Genomic DNA, 20,669 nt, shown 5'->3' on the forward strand with positions numbered 1-20,669 from the left:
ATGTGACTAGAAGAGTTGCTGAGCCAAAGGGAAGATAAAGTTTTGAGATATAAAGAATCACGATAATTTTTAACATTTAAAAATTCACTTAAGTTGAAGTAAAACTTTGATGGTATAGAAAAATGGAGAGAATATACAGTTTTGTTATATTTTGGAATGAAGAAAATAGAATCAAGAAGTAGTCAATAAACTAAATATAGCTGACAGTTACTTAATAAATATGTCTTGTGCTGTGATGTCCATGAGACACAATTACAGCTTTATACAAAGAAAATTCCTAAATTATAAAATAATGCATGACTCAAAAAACAACTTAAGTTTAAAACTTTCTATCTACTGAGAGCCAGTAAGTCATAGGAAAAAAACAAAGAAAAAAATATAACTAAACAAAGTCAGCAACTCTGGAACAAACTCAAGCAAAGAATAAGCCGCTTATTTTAAATTTAATAGAAAAAATATAAATATTAATTCACTGCTTTAAAAAACATATAGAAAACACTACTAATCATTATTGCGTTTATAACTGGCTTGAATTCAGGCAAACCAGGCTTGGGTCCCAGCCCAACCCAGAGACTGTGTGATCTGGCCAACGTCTTAAATGGAGCAATAATTCCTTCCTCTGTGGCTTCTTGTCAGGATTGATTGATATATACATATAAAATGTATATCTTAGTGAATGACACGTAGTAAGGGTTCAAAAAGATGTTAACTGTCATATCAACCTTTCCATCATTCATATTCGATCTTCTGCTTTGAGGAGGAAAAACAAGAGCTTGAGTAGCAGGGATAAAAGAGGATGGGGGTACCAGAAGTCTAGAGGAAGAGCAGAAAAGGTCTGACTGATGCTCTGGGGGTGCTGCTTGCCCACCTTCCTGGACCAGTTAAGAGGCCCCATTTCTTGAGCGCGATTCTTTGGAAGACCAGCTGACTTTCTGGTAACTCCCTTTTGGATCTGTGTTAATAGCTCTTCTGATCTTATTTTCAAAAATAAAAGTTAATTTTTAAAAGAAACATTTACTTTTCTGTAGACTTTAATTTTTAGAGACTGAGAAAGAGTCTTAGGTAGGAGTGATGACTAGCTATTAGCCTAAACAGTGCTTTATCATGAGTAACATTCATTTGCCTTTTCTTTTGTTAGATGAACAAATCTCTTTAAAAGGAAAATTGAAACAAGGGTTTACTACTTACTTTTTCAGGAGTTTTTCTTAGGTCCTATAAAATATTCTTTAGTCAGTTTCAGAAAAAGAGTCACCCTCACTGATTAAGGCTATCACTTATTGAACCTGTGCCATGTACCTTATTAATCAACGTACATTTATCCTCCTAACGAGTCTATGAAGTAGGATTATTATCGCATTTTACAGAAGCAAAATAAGTAGTATTAAGTTCACAGAGACAAAAAATGAGAGACTTGGAACCCAAACCTAAATCACCATGAATTAATCCACAGAGCTTCTGCTGCCCTAGGTGAAAGGGAGACCTGAACTGCAGGAGAGAAATAATATCATGACATGTAGTTTTCAAACTTAAACCCAGGCAATATTTCATTAACAGATTCTTACCTTGAATTTTCTTGAGAGTTATTTTCAGTGAACATAATCAAGGGCGTAAAAATAACGAAGGAGAATGCTTATTTTTCCATTGCCAGGTTATATTTGGTCTTGGGAAAAGGCAGCATGTTTGATTTTCAAGGTCCTGCTGAGAAATAATATAAAATATTTTAACTATATTTTTTTATGGAATAAAGGAAACATAGGACATGAATATTCTTGGGCTATTGATCACATGTGATTGATTTAAGGTGAGTTTTTAGAGTGTTTTTTAAAAAACATTATTTATTTTTATTTTTGGTAAAATACTGTAACCAACTGTGTTTTCTGTAAAACGACAGTCTCTATAGCAGTATCTTTCCTTTTGCTGTAAAAAAAAAAAGAAAGAAAGAAAACTCACAAAATAAAATATGCACATCAATTAGACATAGCAAATTGTGTAGCCTCTTAGAAAGGCCTGAGTTAGATTGAACCTTCTTTTGATTAATGGGCATTTTTTAAACGAATTAGCCCAGATTCTGCCTAGGAGCATAGTACGGGCATCCCAGGGGGATACAGTCGAACAAGTCTGAACATGGAATATCTGTCTTCATCATCAAATACTGTTCAAAAGCAATTGGTTTTGAAGTACCCTTAAGACAGGGTCACAAACTCCAGTGCCTTGAGGAGGTAGGCAGGTGATATAAATGAGTCAAGTGGGCGGGGTGGGAGACAGCATCTGAAATATCGTGGTGACAAATGGCACCTGACACTTGGCCATGGTGTCAGGGAGGTGATCTGGAGCCATGGGATTATGGCAGACTGGCCATCAAAAGGGGCAGCTGCTCTTCAGTTTTGGCTGACTGAGGCCATTTGGGAATCGAGGGCCAATGCTCTCAGATCATCTGATTTTTAAAGAGAAATTAGAATTTCAAATTTTGATGTATCATCTTCTAATCTATAATGTTGAAAATTAATTTTAAAAAAGCTGTTTGGGTCAATTTAAAAAACTACCTATGGACCACATCTGGCCAGTAGGCTACCAGTTCGCAAATTCGGACTTAAGGAAATAAGACAAATAGTAATAGAAATAATACCTGAAAATGTTATCATGGTTCTGAATTCTTATACCCGTATACTAGACTTTATATACATTAAAAATACACTTAAGTTGTACCTTCCCAAAACAAACGGGAACGATGATATAGACCTAGGGTTCTATGTGAAACCGTAAAGTGTATTTCTTAATATGTGAACTATACACCACCTACTTTACAATTAACTAAAGAACTTATTTTAAATGTGCATGCTGGATTTGCATTAATTAGGTCTCAGGTGGCTTCTAGCAGTCCGACTTTGTACAAACACCCCGATCCCCAGATGATTCTAATAGTTGTTAATGGAGTTCCTCCCTTTGAGAATTTGCAGGCTATGTGGTCATTTTACTGCCAGCCTTAACTTCTGTATCTTCTCTATTCTCCCAGGCAGAGACAGCTGTGATTTAAAGAGGGTTAAGTTTCGGATCCTTTGGATCCCTGCTTGGTTGGGTGATCCAGAGCACATCTGTGCTTTCAGGTCGTTCAATCCCATAGTTACAGGTTGATACTTCGTAGTGACACATGTCTACCCCATTAGCTTGCAGTTTATGGTTGCTCAGTATATGTCTTCATTTAGCTAATGTCTTAGTGGGTTATTTCCTCGTGGCTCCCTACTGAATATCAGTGTAATGTACCTGATCGGTGCCCAGTAAGTAATTTTTGATTGATATTATAATGCATTAATTAGAACATCATCAACTAGGCCTACCAGATCAACTGTCTGTGACTGAACTGAATAATCATTTACTTTAACCCACTAGGCATTTTAGTTAAGCCAATAATTTGACTAATTTTTAGCTCTCAGGAAAATTATCTGATGACATTTGACCAAATGAGCCCATTGCCAAATGATTAATGTAACTTCTGACCTTGCCTGCTTTTACATTCAGGGGGCAAACATATTATTAGGGGTATATAGCTCATTATGCACTCTTACACAGGAGAAAAATCGTATCATAAAAGTGGTATTGTCACACCATTTTAGACACCGAAACATCAGCTGTAGAAAATGCTGATAGACTGACATGTTCAGTGAACTACACCGTGCCTAGGGAAAACCACAATTGAAATGTAAATTGTCATTTTGCTTCAGTGAAAAGTGAACCAAAATGCAAATTTCCTTTTAAAAACATTGAGATCAGGAAAAGGCATTAGACCTGTGTTTTCTATCTTGTGCTCACACCCTGTAAATAACAGCATCTTGGATATGGGGCACAGTTTAAGAGATTATTCATCCCTTAGCCTTGACTATAAGTAGGGATGTTTCTTTATTCCAAGCATTGTTAGACAAAAGAAATGTTTGACCTCTGAGATAACCTTCTCCAGAAGATAAACTGATAATTCCTTGCACAGCTTGTCTCTTTTCATCATTTCCATTCCAGTCTAGTTAATGCAACCAGTTTTGCAGTTCAGAATATTCAAATATGCTACTTGGGTTCTGGACACGGTGATGGGTCTTAAATTCTCCCTCGCAGAGGTGAAGTAACATTAAATTTGTCACTGCCTCGTCTAAGTCAGCAAGGTGGCACTGTATAATATCTTTAGAAATACTAAGTTAAGAAGTCCATGGGGAAGAAGGTGAAAAGAAGGTCAGCTACTGACATAAAATCAAGCTTTAGATGTGATGACCCTGCGTCAGAGGCTTTGTAGCCTGCGAGTCAGCATAATGTTATTGAATCCACGTCCTAGCTGAAGCCAGACACGGTGACAAAGGTGGCCCCACCTGCCCACGGAGAGATGGGCCGTCAGCATCACCTCACAAACCAGGCACACAGAGCAGTTCTTTTTATAAAGAAAGAACTTAAAGCTATAAATGGCCTCTTTTATTTTCTACTCCCTTCACCCTAAAGGGTTGACCTTTATTTTAATGTCTGAAGAACCCATGAATGCATTATAACTTAGAGAAAGATAAGAATTAGCCTTTGGTAGCCAGAGTCCTGAAAATTATACTTTGAAGAATTCCTGGAAAACTCAGTCTTCCAATTGGTGAGCAACTGGAATAAAAAAAAAAACAAACGAACAAACTTTAGTTTTGCTAGAGACAAATATAGTGACAACTCTTCAAATAACCCTTTTCCTCCATAGAACACACCAAAAGTAGCTTAAACTAGAATTAATGAAGTGGAATAGAAATTGCAATTACTAATTTTTACTTTTGCCTCCTGTTATGTAGGTAGAATTCATGGTCTTTTGAATCAATCGACTTTGATATGCTTCAATTAATACAATATAAAAATTCCCCAAGATTTCTATATTACCTAGAGGATTTAAGCAGTAAAATATTCAATGCATTTTTTTAAATTAATTTTTATTGGAGTATAGTTGCTTTATACTGTTGTGTTAATTTCTACTGTACAGCAAAGTGAATCAGCTATATGTATACATATATCCCCTCTTTTTTGGATTTCCTTCCCATTTAGGTCACCACAGAGCACTGACTAGAGTTCCCTGAGCTATACAGTAGATTCTCATTAGTTATCTATTTTATACATAGTATCAATAGTGTATATATGTCAATCCCAATCTCCCAATTCATCCCACACCACCCCCCGCTTCCCCCCTTGGTATCCACATGTTTGTTCTCTATGTTTGTGTCTCTATTTCTGCTTTGCAAATAAGATCATCTGTCATTTTTCTAGATCCCACATATATGCGTTAATATACAATATTTGTTTTTCTCTTTCTGACTTACTTCACTCTGTATGACAGTCTCTAGGCCCATCCACGTCTCTACAAATGATCCAACTGTGTTCCTTTTTATGACTGAGTAATATTCCATTGTATATATGTATCACATCTTCTCTATCCTATTCAATGCATTTTTAAAGCTTGGGTGAAATGTATAGTAACTGTATTATCTGATGTGCTGATCCCTATTTTATTTTATTTATTTATTTTTTCCTCAAGCAACTGTGGGCGTGGTTTAATTTTTATATTTTTTAGCATCTTTATTGGAATATGATTGCTTTACAATGGTGTGTTAGTTTCTGCTTTATAACAAAGTGAATCAGCTATACATACACATATATCCCCATATCTCCTCCCTCTTGCGTCTCCCTCGCACTCTCCCTATCCCACCCCTCTAGGTGGCCACAAAGCACCAAGCTGATCTCCCTGTGCTATGCGGCTGCTTCCCACTAGCTATCTATTTTACATTTGGTAGTGTATATATGCCATGCCACTCTCTCACTTCGTCCCAGCTTACCCTTCCCCCTCCCCATGTCCTCAAGTCCATTCTCTACATCTGTGTCTTTATACCTGTCCTGCCCCTAGGTTCTTCAGAAACATATTTTTCAGATTCCATATATACATGTTAGCATACGGTATTTGTTTTTCTCTTTCTGACTTCACTCTGTATGACAGTTTCTAGGTCCATCCACCTCACTACAAATAATTCATGATCCCTATTTTAGAAACAAATCTCCAAACTAGATGAGAAGAGGGATTCCAAAAGGCAGACTCTAGGGAATTGTTTATGATGAAATATTATTTTAGAACTTAGAAAAATAATTTCAACTATTCTTATTGCAGAACTTAGCTTATATAATTACTGATGGGAAATTTCATGATGACAGTCAATGTCAGTTACCAACAGAGTTAATGAATAAGGATTAAGAGAAGAAAACTTAAAAAGGTTACGTTTGGAGGCTTCCCTGGTGGCGCAGTGGTTGAGAGTCCGCCTGCCGATGCAGGGGACATGGGTTCATGCCCCGGTCCGGGAAGATCCCACACACCGTGGAGCGGCTGGGCCAGTGAGCCGTGGCCGCTGAGCCTGCACATCTGGAGCCTGTGCTCCGTGGTGGGGGAGGCCACAACAGTGAGATGCCCACATACCACAAAAAAAAAAAAAAGGTTACATTTGGGCAAAGAAAAGAAAAAACTTCAAGCTAGTTATACCTAAAATTGACCAGGAAGCAAGAAGAACTACAATCCTGCAACCTGTGGAAGGAAAACCACATTCACAGAAAGACAGAAAAAATGAAAAGGCAGAGGATTATGTACCAGATGAAGGAAAAAATAAAACCCCAGAAAAACAACTAAATGATGTGGAGGTAGGCAACCTTCCAGAAAAAGAATTCAGAGTAATGATAGCGAAGATGATCCAGGACCTCAGAAAAAGAATGGAGGCAAAGATTGAGAAGATGCAAGAAGTGTTTAACAAAGACCTAGAAGAATTAAAGAACAAACACCTAGAAGAATTAAAAAACAAACAAGCAGAGATGAACAATACAATAACTGAAATGAAAAATGCACTAGAAGGAATCAAAAGCAGAGTAACTGAGGCAGAAGAACGGATAAGTGACCTGGAAGACAGAATGGTGGAATTCACTGCCATGGAACACAATAAAGAAAAAAGAACGTAAAGAAATGAAGACAGCCTGAAAGACCTCTGGGACAACATTAAGTGCAACAATGTTCACATTATAAGGGTCCCAGAAGGCGAAGACAGAGAGGAAGGACCCAAGAAAATATTTGAAGAGATTATAGTCCAAAACTTGCCTAACATGGGAAAGGAAATAGCCACCCAAGTCCAGGAAGCTGAGAGAGTCCCAGGCAGGATAAACCCAAGGAGAAACACGCTGAGACACATAGTAATCAAATTGACAAAAATTAAAGACAAAGAAAAATTATTAGAAGTAACAAGGGAAAAATGACAAATAACATACAAGGGAACTCCCATAAGGTTAACCACTGATTTCTCAGAAGAAATTCTACATGCCAAAAGGGAGAGGCATTATATATTTAATGCGATGAAAGGGAAGAACCTACAACCAAGTTTTTCTACCTAGCAAGGATCTCATTCATATTTAACGGAGAAATCAAAAGCTTTGCAGACAAGCAAAAGCTAAGAGAATTCAGCACCACCAAACCAGCTCTACAACAAATGCTAAAGGAACTTTTCTAAGTGAGAAACACAAGAGAAGAAAAGGACCTACAGAAACAAACCCATAACAATTAAGAAAATGGTAATAGGAACATACATATCAATAATTACCTTAAACATGAGTGGATTAAATGCCCCAGCCAAAAGACACAGGCTTGTTGAATGGACACAAAAACAAGACCCACCTATATGCTGTCTACAGGAGACCCACTTCAGACCTAGGGACACATACAGACTGAAAGTGAGGGGATGGAAAAAGATATTCCATGCAAATGGAAATCAAAAGAAAGCTGGAGTAGCAATACTCATATCACATAAAATTGACTTTAAAATAAAGAACGTTACAAGAGATAAGAAGGACACTACATAATGATCAAGGGATCAATCCAAGAAGAAGATATAACAATTATAAACATATATGCATCCAACATAGGAGCACTTCAATACATAAGGCAAATGCTAACAGCTATAAAAGAGAAAATCTACAGTAACACAATAATAGTGGGGGACTTTAACATCTCGCTTACACCAATGGACAGATCATCCAGACAGAAAATTAATAAGGAAACACAAGCTTTAAATGACACAATAGACCAGATAGATTTAATTGATATTTATAGGACATTCCATCTGAAAACAGCAGATTACACTTTCTTCTCAAATGCACACGGAACAGTCTCCAGGATAGATCACATCTTGGGTCACAAATCAAGCCTCGGTAAATTTAAGAAATTTGAAATCATGTATAATTTCTGACCACAACTCTATGAAATTAGAAATAAATTACTGGGGAAAAAACGTAAAAACCACAAACACATGGAGGCTAAACCATATGTTACTAAATAACCAAGAGATCACTGAAGAAATCAAAGAGGAAATCAAAAAATACCTAGAGACAAATGACAACCAAAAACCCAACGATCCAAAACCTATGGGATGCAGCAAAAGCAGTTCTAAGAGGGAAGTTTATAGCAATAAAATCTTACCTCAAGGAACAAGAAATATCTCAAATAAAAATTCTAACCTTACACCTAAAGGAACCAGAGAAAGAAGAACAAACAAAACCCAAAGTTAGTAGAAGGAGAGAAATCATAAAAATCAGACCATAGATACATGAAATAGAAACAAAACAATAGCAAAGATCAATAAAACTAAAAGCTGGTTCTTCGAGAAGATAAACAAAATTGATAAACCTTTAGCCAGACTCATCACAAAAAAGAGGGAGAGGACTCAAATCAATAAAATTAGAAATGAAAAAGAAGAAGTTACAACAGACACTGCAGAAATACAAAGCATCATAAGAGACTACTACAAGCAACTCTATGCCAATAAAATGGACAACCTGGAAGAAATGGACAAATTCTTAGAAAGGTATAACCTTCCAAGCCTGAAGCAGGAAGAAATAGAAAACATGAACAGACCAATCACAAGTAATGAAATTGAAACTGTGATTAAAAATCTTCCAACAAACAAAATTCCAGGACCAGATGGCTTCACAGGTGAATTCTACCAAGCATTTATAGAAAAGCTAACACCCATGCTTCTCAAACTCTTCCAAAAAAATTGCAGAGGAAGAAACACTCCAAACTCCTTCTACGAGGCCACCATCACCCTGATACCAAAACCAGACAAAGATACTACAAAAAAAGAAAATTACAGACCAATATTACTAATGAATATAGATGCAAAAATCCTCAACAAAATACTAGCAAATGGAATCCAACAACACATTAAAAGGATCATACACCATGGTCAAGTGGGATTTATGCCAGGGATACAAGGATTCTTCAGTATACACAAATCAATCAATGTGATACACCATATTAACAAACTGAAGAATAAAAACCATATGATCATCTTAGTAGACGCAGAAAAAGCTTTTGACAAAATTCAACACCCATTTATGATAAAAACTCTCCAGAAAGTGGCATAGAAGGAACCTACCTCAACATAATAAAGGCCATGTATGACAAACCCACGGCAAACATCATTCTCAATGGTGAAGAACTGAAAGCATTTCCTCTAAGATCAGGAATAAGACAAGGATGTCCACTCTCACCACTATTATTCAACATTGTTTTGGAAGTCCTAGCCACAGCAATCAGAGAAGGAAAAGAAATAAAAGGAATACAAACTGGAAAAGAAGAAATAAAACTGTCACTGTTTGCAGCTGACATAATACTATAAACAGAAAACCCTAAAAATGCCACCAGAAAACTACTAGAGCTAATCAATGAATTTGGTAAAGTTGCAGGATACAAAAGTAATGCACAGAAATCTCTTGCATTCCTATACACTAACAACAAAAGATCAGAAAGAGAAATTAAGGAAACAATCCCATTCACCATTGCAACAAAAAGAATAAAATACCTAGGAATAAACCTACCTAAGGAAGTAAAAGTCCTGTACTCAGAAAACTATAATAAGACACTAATGAAAGAAATCAAAGATGACACAAACAGATGGAGAGACATACCATGTTCTTGGATTAGAAGAATCCATATTGTGAAAATGACTATACTACCCAAAGCAACCTACAGATTGAATGCAATCCCTATCAAATTACCAGTGGCATTTTTTACAGAGCTAGAACAAAAAATCTTCAAATTTCTATGGAGACACAAAAGACCCCGAATAGCCAAAGCAGTACTGAGGGAAGAAAATAGAGCTGGAGGAATCAGACTCCCTGACTTCAGACTATACTACAAAGCTACAGTATTCAAGACAATGTGGTACTGGCAGAAAAACAGAAATATAGATCAATGGAACAGGATAGAAAGCCCAGAGATAAACCACGCACCTATGGTCAACTAGTCTATGACAGAAGAGGCAAGAATATACAATGGAGAAAACACAGTCTCTTCAATAAGTGATGCTGGGAAAACTAGACAGCTACATGTAAAAGAATGAAATTAAAACACTCCCTAACACTATACACAAAAATAAGCTGAAAATGGATTAAAGACCTAAATGTAAGACAGGACACTATAAAACTCTTGGAGGAAAACACAGGAAGAACACTCTTTGACATAAATCACAGCAAGATCTTTTTTAGCCTACCTCCTAGAGTAATGGAAATAAAAACAAAACTAAACAACTGGGACCTAATGAAACTTAAAATCTTTTGCACAGCAAAGGAAACCATAAACAAGACAAAAAGTCTGCCCTCAGAATGGGAGAAAATATTTGCAAATGAATCAATGGACAAAGGATTAATCTCCAAAATATATAAACAGCTCATTAAGCTCAATATTTAAAAAACAAACAATCCAATCAAAAAAATGGGCAGAAGACCTAAAGAGACATTTCTCCAAAGAAGACATACAGATGGCCAAGAGGCACATGAAAAGCTGCTCTACATCACTAATTATTAGAGAAATACAAATCAAAACTACAAGGAAGTATCACTTCACACCAGTTAGAATGGGCATCATCAGAAAATGTACAAACAACAAATGCTGTAGAGGGTGTGGAGAAAACGAAACCCTCTTGCACTGTTGGTGGGAATGCAAATTGATACAGCCACTATGGAGAACAGTATGGAGGTTCCCTAAAAAACTATAAATAGAACTACCATATGACCCAGCAATCCCACTACTGGGCATATACCCAGAGAAAACCATAATTCAAAAAGACACATGCACCCCAGTGCTCATTGCAGCACTGTTTACAATACTCAGGTCATGGAAGCAACCTAAATGCCTATCGACAGACGAATGGATAAAGAAGATGTGGTACATATCTACAATGGAGTATTACCCAGCCATAAAAAGGAATGAAATTGGGTCATTTGTAGAGATGTGGATGGACCTAGAGACTGTCATACAGAGTGAAGTAAGACAGAAAGAGAATAACAAATATCCTATATTAATGCATATATGTGGAATCTAGAAAAATGGTACAGATGAGCCTATTTGCAAGGCAAAAATAGAGACACAGATGTAGAGAAAAAACGTATGGACACCAAGGGGGATAGCTGGGGGTGAGGGCGGGTGGTGTGATGAATTGGGAGATTGGGATTGACATACATACACTAATATGTATAAAATAACTAAGAACCTGCTGTATAAAAAATAAAATACAATTCAAAAAAATAAAACTAAAATTGATCATATGCGTGCACTTCAAAAAAATGGTGTTGGGAGGGGCAAGGACCTCAGTGGGTCCAAAGCAGTCTTTAAAATTCTTGCTGAGTGGCCAGCCTGTAGGTGGATCTGTCTTCTGAGGCAGAGCAGTTTCTGTAGCTAGTCATATTGGCAACCAAATAGGTCAAGGTGCACACGGTGTGACTGCCGGTAACTGCCCACGTCCTGGGGGATGGCAAGGATGGAGGGTGGCTTGTTTGCTGCTTGTGAGGCCTGTGGCCCTGAACTCCTCTCCACTCTCTGTGCAAATTCGTATCGGCCAACTGTGTCACCCTGGTGGACGTAGGGGGACTGGGAACTGGCACAAACATGCTGACTTCTGACTACTATTTCTGTGCATAATATACTCTTTCATTTCTTGAAAATAAAAAAAAGGTGGTCAGATGTCCCACCATCCTCCCAATTGCTCAGGATTAAAATCCCAGTCATGTTTGACTTCTCTCTTACGATTGTCCCAGTCAATGTGTTTTCAAAGCCCATCGTCCCCACCTCTGAATTTTCTCTTACACCTGTTCCTTCCTCCTCATTTCCACCACCACAAACGTAACCCAGACCCTCAGTATCTCATTTGGTCTTTTGAAACGGGCTTCTAACTAGCCTGCCCTGCCCAAGATTTCCATTTTATTCTGTTTTTCAGATCTGCTCATGTTACTTCTCCTGTTTATTATACCAAGTGCTCCTCATTATTTGCCAAATAATTCCAAGCTCTTTGATCTGCATTCAAAGTCATCTGTGTGGGCCCTCAAGGTTAATGTAATAATATTCAATTCTACAGTGGAGCGTTGAGTGCCTGCTATGAATGGTTCTCAAATGAAGAGGACTCCTCAAAGAATTTGTAGTCTCCACTTCTTATAATGGAACCATGATGGTTACCAGGTGCTTAATCCCTTACATACTTGATCTCATTTATAGACAGGCTGTGTGTTCCTTTTCTTCCAGTCCACACAGGATGCCTGCTTTTCTTCAAGACTTTCCCACCATTGTTCAGAGAGTCTCATACCTGGAGTGCTTCTTTCAGCCATCTTTATTTAACACATATTTGTCTGGTGATATACTTAACACATATAACTGGTGATACTTAAGAAAAAATAAAGTAAATTAAGGCGAGAGTCAACCTGGCAAACTCTTGCAACTTCTTTAACAATAAGATTTCTGTGACCTCACCACTACATCGTAGGCCCTATTCTGCATGGGGTGAGGGATTGAAGGTGGGAGAGATGAGGAGTGGTGGGACTAATCCCATTCAAGACACGTGGTTAAAGACAACAACAATAATGATGATGACAATATTTATTGAGCACTGATAACACAAGAACGATCTGTTTAAAATCTCACAATGATCCAGTGAGATACTATCATTATTCTCATGTTATTAATACTTGAGACATGAGGTGGGTTAGATAAGTCATCAACATTTACCATGATGGTAAGCAGCAGAGCCCATTGAACCAAGACGATTCAGTTCTAAGGCCTAAATTAGTCACCTTCTATGAATTAATCCACAGGGTGTCAGGGTGCTCTGGGGAAAAGATGGAAGGTGAATTCTGGGTAGATGCCCAGTGAATTTCCATGTCTATTACCTCTCTGCCTCCAACCTTCTCTCTTCTAAATCCATCCTCGAAAACTCCAAGACTGATTTATCCAACATAAAAGGCCAACTTTGTCGTTATCCTGATTAAACAATTTAATGGCTCTCACTGCTGGAGAAACTATTATTATTCATTGCTTGCTGATGAAATTGACAAGGTGATGTGTACCTTAACTGTCAGTTTAAGGAAGCTGCTGTGCCAAATGTAAGCACCTGGTACAGAAGGACAAGTTTGTTTTGGTTTGTTAGCCATTATGAAGAGAATCCTTATTGGATGTCATTGACTGTCTGCAAGGAAATTTAGTTTTTATCCACAGAAATCTGTCCTCGGTGGTATCACAGCGAAGTCAGGAGCAACTCTTGGAGTCAAAAGGGTGGAATGGTTAAAGACAGAAGCTTTGGAGTCAGAGTTGGGAATTATGACATTGACTCTTTGAGCCTTATTTGCAGCAGCCTCAATTGCAATTTGAGGATAACATCTTTCTCAGGGTTGCTGTGAGGACTGAACGAGAAAATACTGGGTTAGCCAGAAAGTTCGTTTGGTTAGTGAATACATTGTTCAGTAAAGTTCTTCGTGAAAATGAAAAATGCCTTTTATTTTTACTTAAAACCGAACGAACTTTTTGGCCAACCCAATATATAAAAGGGTTTAAAACAATGGCTACATAGAAGTTCCTAAGCAAGTGATAACTATTACACATCATTAAAGGTTTCATTGTTCTGTACTTGTTATATATAATTATAGTAGTTTAATTCAAGTAGTAATACAGGAATGTAGTTGAAAAAACAAACAAGCACTATAACAGAATATGGGAAAAAAGAATCCCTTTCGCAGAGAAAACCATTGCTAAGATTTCTTATTTGCCCTTCTAGATTTTTTTCTATGTATTTAAAAATATACTTGTGCTTTTTAAAAAAAACATAAATGATAGCACTTTTAATACAGTTTTGGACTTTGCCTTTTTTTTTCCTGTAAGGATTGTTCCACAGTGACACAAATAAGTTTCCTAAATTATTTTTAATGACCATGCAGGATTTCAACAAGTAAATATGGAATAACTTATTTAATAAGTTCTCTATTGATGGACATGTATGTTGCTTTCAGTCATTTTCTATTACAAAATAAATTTCAATGAATCTTGTATGATGATTTCCATAAAATGTGGAATTACTGGGTCAAATGGCATATGCATTTGAAATTTTTATAGCTCTTGTTCAACTGCCTTCTGAGGAGGCTGAAAGAATTTATATTCCTACTCAGTTGTAGTACAGAGAAGTTATTTAAATCTATTCCTTATAAACCACTCCAATTTTCTTAAGCCAATTTTTTCACTGTCCCAGAAAACCCCAAGTTACACTCCTGCCTCCTTGTCTGTGATCTTGTTTTGCTGCTAGCTTAGGATTACCTTTCTTCGCATTTGTCTATCTAAATCCTACCTATCTGCATTAGTAGGACACACTCAGTTGCAAGTAACAAAACTCAAATGAAACTAGCTTAAGTAAAATTAAAAGTAGAGGGGAGGAAAACTACTGAAAGGATTCTAGGTAGTTCACAGAACTGAAAGATGAGCTGCAAGTTCCATGGGCAGTTCTAGAAACCTAGGACTGGAGCCCTCACACACTCCTCTAATTATCCGTTTCCAACTTCATTTATCTCTGAATGATTTCCATTCTCTTCTATGGTAGACGGGTGGGTCTCATAACTGAAAAAATGTGAAAATTTACATAAAAGGTAGCACATCATAAACTTGAAACTTCAAAAGATGTTTTGCACTGGCAGCTTCTAGCTCTGCCTACTTTTGGTGTCTTCTCATCTGTCATTAGATAGAATTCGATAAAGAAGTTTGGAAAACACTGATGGAATATTTTAATGTTCTGAAAAATAATTCCTCCTAAATATCAGAGAATCAGAATTCCACTGCTATTCTTTAAGTGAAGGTTGTGCAGCAACAATTCCAGGGTCATCTTTTCTCCCACCTGCATGACTAGAATATTTCGGAAGTGCCCCTTTCTCACGCTCTCCGTGGTCCTGAACCACCCGTTGGTGGTCCTGAAGAATGCTCCCTTTTAGAGTCAGCTGAAATGAGATAGGAGGGGAATTAGGGAGTAGAGAAATTGAAGAAGCTGTTAGGGAGAAAGAAAATATTTTTGTTTTGTCAATTGTGTTACTATCAAAGAAACCACAATTAACCTTGGCCAAACTGAAAGACAGTAAGCAAATTTGTGGGAAGTATTGTCATCTATGCAAATGTCCACATGCATAATAAGGAAGGTCACCTAGGGGAGCAGGCAGATCACCACTGAAAACACTAACACAAATATTTGAGAGGGAATAACTCTTCACACCTGTCAGAAAAATTTGACACTTGTGATTGAAACGAGAGAAACCTCAATGCAGTAATGTCTCAGTTAACTTGACTGACAAACCCCCATCCTCATCAAAGAATGCAAAAGAAAATGAAAATATAATAAAGAAATCAAGAAAATTTTTAAAAAGTAAAAGCAAGTCTCTTAGATAAGTGTCAGTTATTAGGGACTAATCTAAAAAAGTCACCAATCAGTAAAATTTCTGGAATGGAAAAATTAAATAGTGGCATAGAGTTTTCACCTTCTCCCTGTCCTTCAACCTCATCCATCTGTTTATTTCATGCTTTATTTAACCAAAACCAACAACTGTTTTGAAATTGTCTTTTGAAAGTATTAGTGTCTTTCTGAAATCTTGTTCCCACGGTATTTAATTAATTTTCCTGTGTGCCTAAACCAGTGATTCTTAAATTTTAGCGTAAATAACATTCTCTTGTAATACTTCTTAGAATGCATTTGGTGGGGGGGTCCAGCGTTCTCTGAGAGATCCTGGTTCAGTAGGATTTGGATATAGCCAGAACTCTGCATTTTTCATCACACTTTGGAAAACACTAACACAAATGTTTGAGAGAGAATAACTCTTCACACTTGTCAAAAAATTTAATACTTGTGATTGAAAAGCGAGAAACCTCAATGCCATAATGTCTCAGTTAAGTAGAGTTTTTATTGCTGTAGTTCTTGGTATGTGTACAATCCTAAAATGTAAGTATGCCCCTTGCCTTTCACAGCACCGTATTACTGTGCCTTTAAAGTAATCATCAGTCACCTACAACTGTGCTACTGAAAGGGTGGTGCCCACACCCACCCACCCAGCAGAATCAGCGTCCCCTGGAGCGTGATAAAAACGCAGGCCTCAGCCTGCCCTAGACCTTCTAAATCAGAACCTGCATTTTAACAAGATCCTTAGGTTTGAGATGCATTGATCTAGCAGACTCTCCAGCTAAATGTGACTTTTCAGCTCACTATTTTAATTTCACTACTTCACATTTTCAATCCAAAAGGATGAAAGAGTTTAATTACAAGAGAAAATACGGTTATTAAGTAGAGAGACATCTGGAGGGTCCCAAATTGTGTCTGTGATTGATGACTTTTAAATCAGAAGGCAGTTGGTTTTTATGGTATCTGAGATCACAGTGCTCTGAGATCCCAGTACCTTGTAATTGTATTCATCTCTCATCTTCACTGTAAGCTTCCTGTGGGCAGGATAATGTCTGAGATATTTATATCTTCAGTGGCTAGCCTAATGTCTAACCCAAGGAGGTGCTCCAAAACGCCTGGCTGGGAAAAAATTGCCAGTTGCTTACGAGTTATATCCACTCTTCAAGTTCAAGCTTAAGGCTCCTTTCCTCCGGAAGATTTCTTTGGTTATTTCACCTACCATCCACCTACTCTAAGTAAATACCACTTATTTGACATTTAACACACACATGACTTTAGTTATCAATTATCTTTATTTTCTCTCTTATTACCCTACAAAAGGTGTAAGAAGCTGCTTCTTTTTATACTTTTCATACTGCCTTGCAGAGTAGCCATTCAAATATTGCTTACTATTGAGAGCTCTCTTAAAATTTTAAAAAACCACTAAAGTGAGAAAATCTACAAGTTTTGATTTTCCTTCAAGCATCATTCTAAATTGTCAAAATTAATTCTAGAGTTGAAAATATTTAAACAGCTCCTCCAGTTTTGACCTATTTAACTTAAGTAAAACATGTACTTTGATAAAAAATACTTTCTAATTTTCAAATGGTTGGTTGTCCCTTCAGCCAACTCAATTCTCATTTCTGTTATTTATGCCAGTAACTTATACTTCTCTATGTTGAGCATATATAAAATGTTTAATTTATAACAGATTAATTCATAACTAAAATAAATTTATAGCTAGAGATCACTTTAGGGAAATTATGTAATAATTTATAAAGTTTGTATGATGTCCCTGAGAGTGTCACACACAGACGGATATTTCCATTTTAAAGCTAATTGTAGACATATTGCCCCATAGTGCACCCATGGCATGTAAAGTTTTAACTCCTGGAATCATCACTGCATTTGTCAACATCAACATAGCTGTCCCAGTGTTTTGATGTATTATTATTTCAGCTCTTGTAGTTTTAAAACGCACTTTAGCCTGTTACGTAAATCATCTCTAACTGTCCTATAGATGGCAGCGTTGAGCAATATATTTGGTAAGATTGCTTTTTTGGTTTCTGTGAATTTTCAGTTGGGAGTGAATTTTTCATACAGCATATTTCATTACAGTACACCTCAAGACTAATTTAGCATACGGTGGCAAGGTAATACGTGTACCTGCTCCAAGTTACTTCAGTTAGTTTCCACAAAAGCGTCTCTTTCTATTCTGTATATGAACCAGATTTCCAGAGTTATCTCAACCCATTAATAAAATAGTAGAGAAAATATGAAATTACTGTAGTATAATTATAATTAAATATTCACCACCTTTAACGTTGGTAGTAAAACATCAGCAAGTAGGAAGAAAGGACAAGAACATCCAATGATCAGTGATTATCTACCACGTGAAATCCATCGGTTTGGAACAAAATGTCACAGCAATATGGCTTATTTCATGATTTCCAATGAATATATTAGCCACTGAAGTGTTTTTAATGCAGAAATCCTTTCCCGCTGAGATTTTTTTTAAAGCTTTTATAATAACAATTAGTTTTATATGATCACAATTCTAACCTTTCTGTGAAGATTATTCTAGAATAGTTGCAAATTAAGCTGATCTTCCAGACGACTCTTTCTTCTAGAAAAGAGTATTTTGTTTTCCATCTAGGTGTATTTCTTTTATTTAGCTTATTTTTGGAGGGGGATCATTTCAAAAGTAAATGGATTGGGATTGTTTTTCCTACAAAATTTGAAATATTCTCCACCCCCGCCCCGCGCTAAACATCCAACCTCTAAAAAGCCCCTTGGCCTTAGATTACATTGTTACTAGTAAACAACACTTCTACCTTTTTTTTTTCCTCCAAGGGTAAAACCCCACAATTACTTTACTACTAACTTCAGACTTCCCTGCTTCACATCTCCCTCCTCTGCTCCCCGTGAAGCATGCTATTCCCCCAGAATCCCGGTCACTGTTATTGCCGCCTTGTTACCAGATTATATCTGCTATTTATAGCTTTGCTGTAGTGGGCACGTGTGCCCACATCACCAAGCTGTCAGAAGTGGAGAAGGGCGGGCTTTCAATTCAATAGCGAGTACACAAATTATAGATTAACCAGGTTGAGATGAGGCTGCACGATGGCACGGAATAAGAAGGTGAGGGAAGAAATGAGAAGCTCCCAGGCTTCGGTGGGGAGTAGCCGCCTTGCAGATACCGGCTCCCCCAATTCACGTATCACACGCTGCTGAATGGCGTCTTTGGTTGTTCTTCTTTTTTAACTACGCTTTGCAACCTACCTTGGTACCCTCACCCTCTCTCCCCACCTCCCTCCTGCAATGCAAGACTTGAAAGACAGGCAGCCCCACCAATCAGCAGGCTTCCCCAAGAAACTCCCCCCGCCCTTCAGCCCGGTATTAGGCCCAGGCGCGCTCCTCTGCTTCCCAGCGGGTCCCGTCACTGAGCATGCCCGGCGCCTCCACTGCTGCGTTTCCCGGCGAGCGTCTTGCAGTGCTTGAGAGCTGGCGACCCCAAAACGGGCCAGCAATGGGGTGGGAAAATAAGATAGCGTTAAAAAGAGTGACAAGTGTCATTTTATTAAGGGTACTTAATGCCACCTGGACCAGCAGGGGACAAACTGCTTGTTTACAGGTCAGTTTAACAAACAAACAAAAACTTTGGGGAGCATTTGCTTGTGGTGACACTGAGACAGCAAGCTAACAGTGTAAGCGCCTCTGCAAGTAGACCCAAGTTGCTGACCTGTTCTACTCATGAAGTGGAGCCTTTTCCTGTACAGTTGAGCTGGCACCATCCTGTTTTCTCCCGATTATCCTTGTGGTCAAGGGTAAAAATTGTATGGGGTGGTTCAGAAGCTGTGTGTGAAACAAACACTTCAGCCAATATTTACACAGTAGAGTTCTGGCCTTATGAACCCTCTGTAGGTCCCTAACATCTTTTTAAAGTCACAAATAGATTTCAGAATATGATAAGGGCCGGGAGTCTCATTTTCTCCCCAAGCCTTCATCCCAAGGTGTGAATCCCCGCCCTCTCTCTAGGATGGGGCGGGGTGGGGGGGGGGGGAGAAGCAGTGATATTGACATTTTCTCCCTCAGTTCCTCAGCAGCTAACCCCACCGCGCCAGACATACGACGTTTCCCAGGGATCCCTCTTCTTGTTTTGGAGTGACCATAACCCCCCCAATCACTGCCCTTGGGCGTCCCTCTGCTTTTTCGTGGTACTTCATTGCAGCAAATGCGGGGATTCCAAGGTGGAAGGCTGGCCCAGAAGTCCTTTAGAAAACCTCACACGAAATACAGATCTCACCATGGCCTATCACCCTGAAACTGAAATCCAGCCTTTATATTTCCAGGGAGAAAAAGCCTTGACTAGAAACCTCCTTCCGGAGGGGTTGATCTTACCTGTTAGGTAAGATCCAGCCCAGCTCTCGCGCCCCCTCCTCCCCGGGCCCTCCTACGCTGGGCTCTGAAGCCGCAGTGCCCCCCCGTCGCCCCCCACCCTCGCTCCTGCGTCTTCCTGAGTTCGCCCCCCCCCCCGCGTTTTCCCAGACTCCCCTCGTGCTTTCTGGTAGCCACCCAAACACCCCCGCCCGCGCTCGCGGCGGGGATTCCTGCGGGCCGGGGGCGCCCTGGGTGGCGCGCGAGGAGGAAGGCTCTGCGCCAGGGCGGGCGGCCGCGTAGGGGCGCTGCCCGAGCGCTGCGCAGAGGCCGGGCGCGGGCGCTGCTGCGGCACGGCCGCGGGGCGGAGAGGGGCGGGCGCGGGGCGGGCTCGGCCGGGAATGTAGAGACCCGGGCGGGAGCCTCCCGGCGGCGGCGGCGGCGGCGGCGGCGGCGGCGGCGGCCAGGCTGCGGAGCGCAGAGGCTCCGTCACGTGTTTTTCTCCTCCGAGTGAGACGGCGGCGCGGTCGGAGGGGGCCGGCGCGC

Source organism: Delphinus delphis, chromosome 7, assembly GCF_949987515.2.
Source record: "Delphinus delphis chromosome 7, mDelDel1.2, whole genome shotgun sequence".
Lineage (NCBI taxonomy): Eukaryota > Metazoa > Chordata > Mammalia > Artiodactyla > Delphinidae > Delphinus > Delphinus delphis.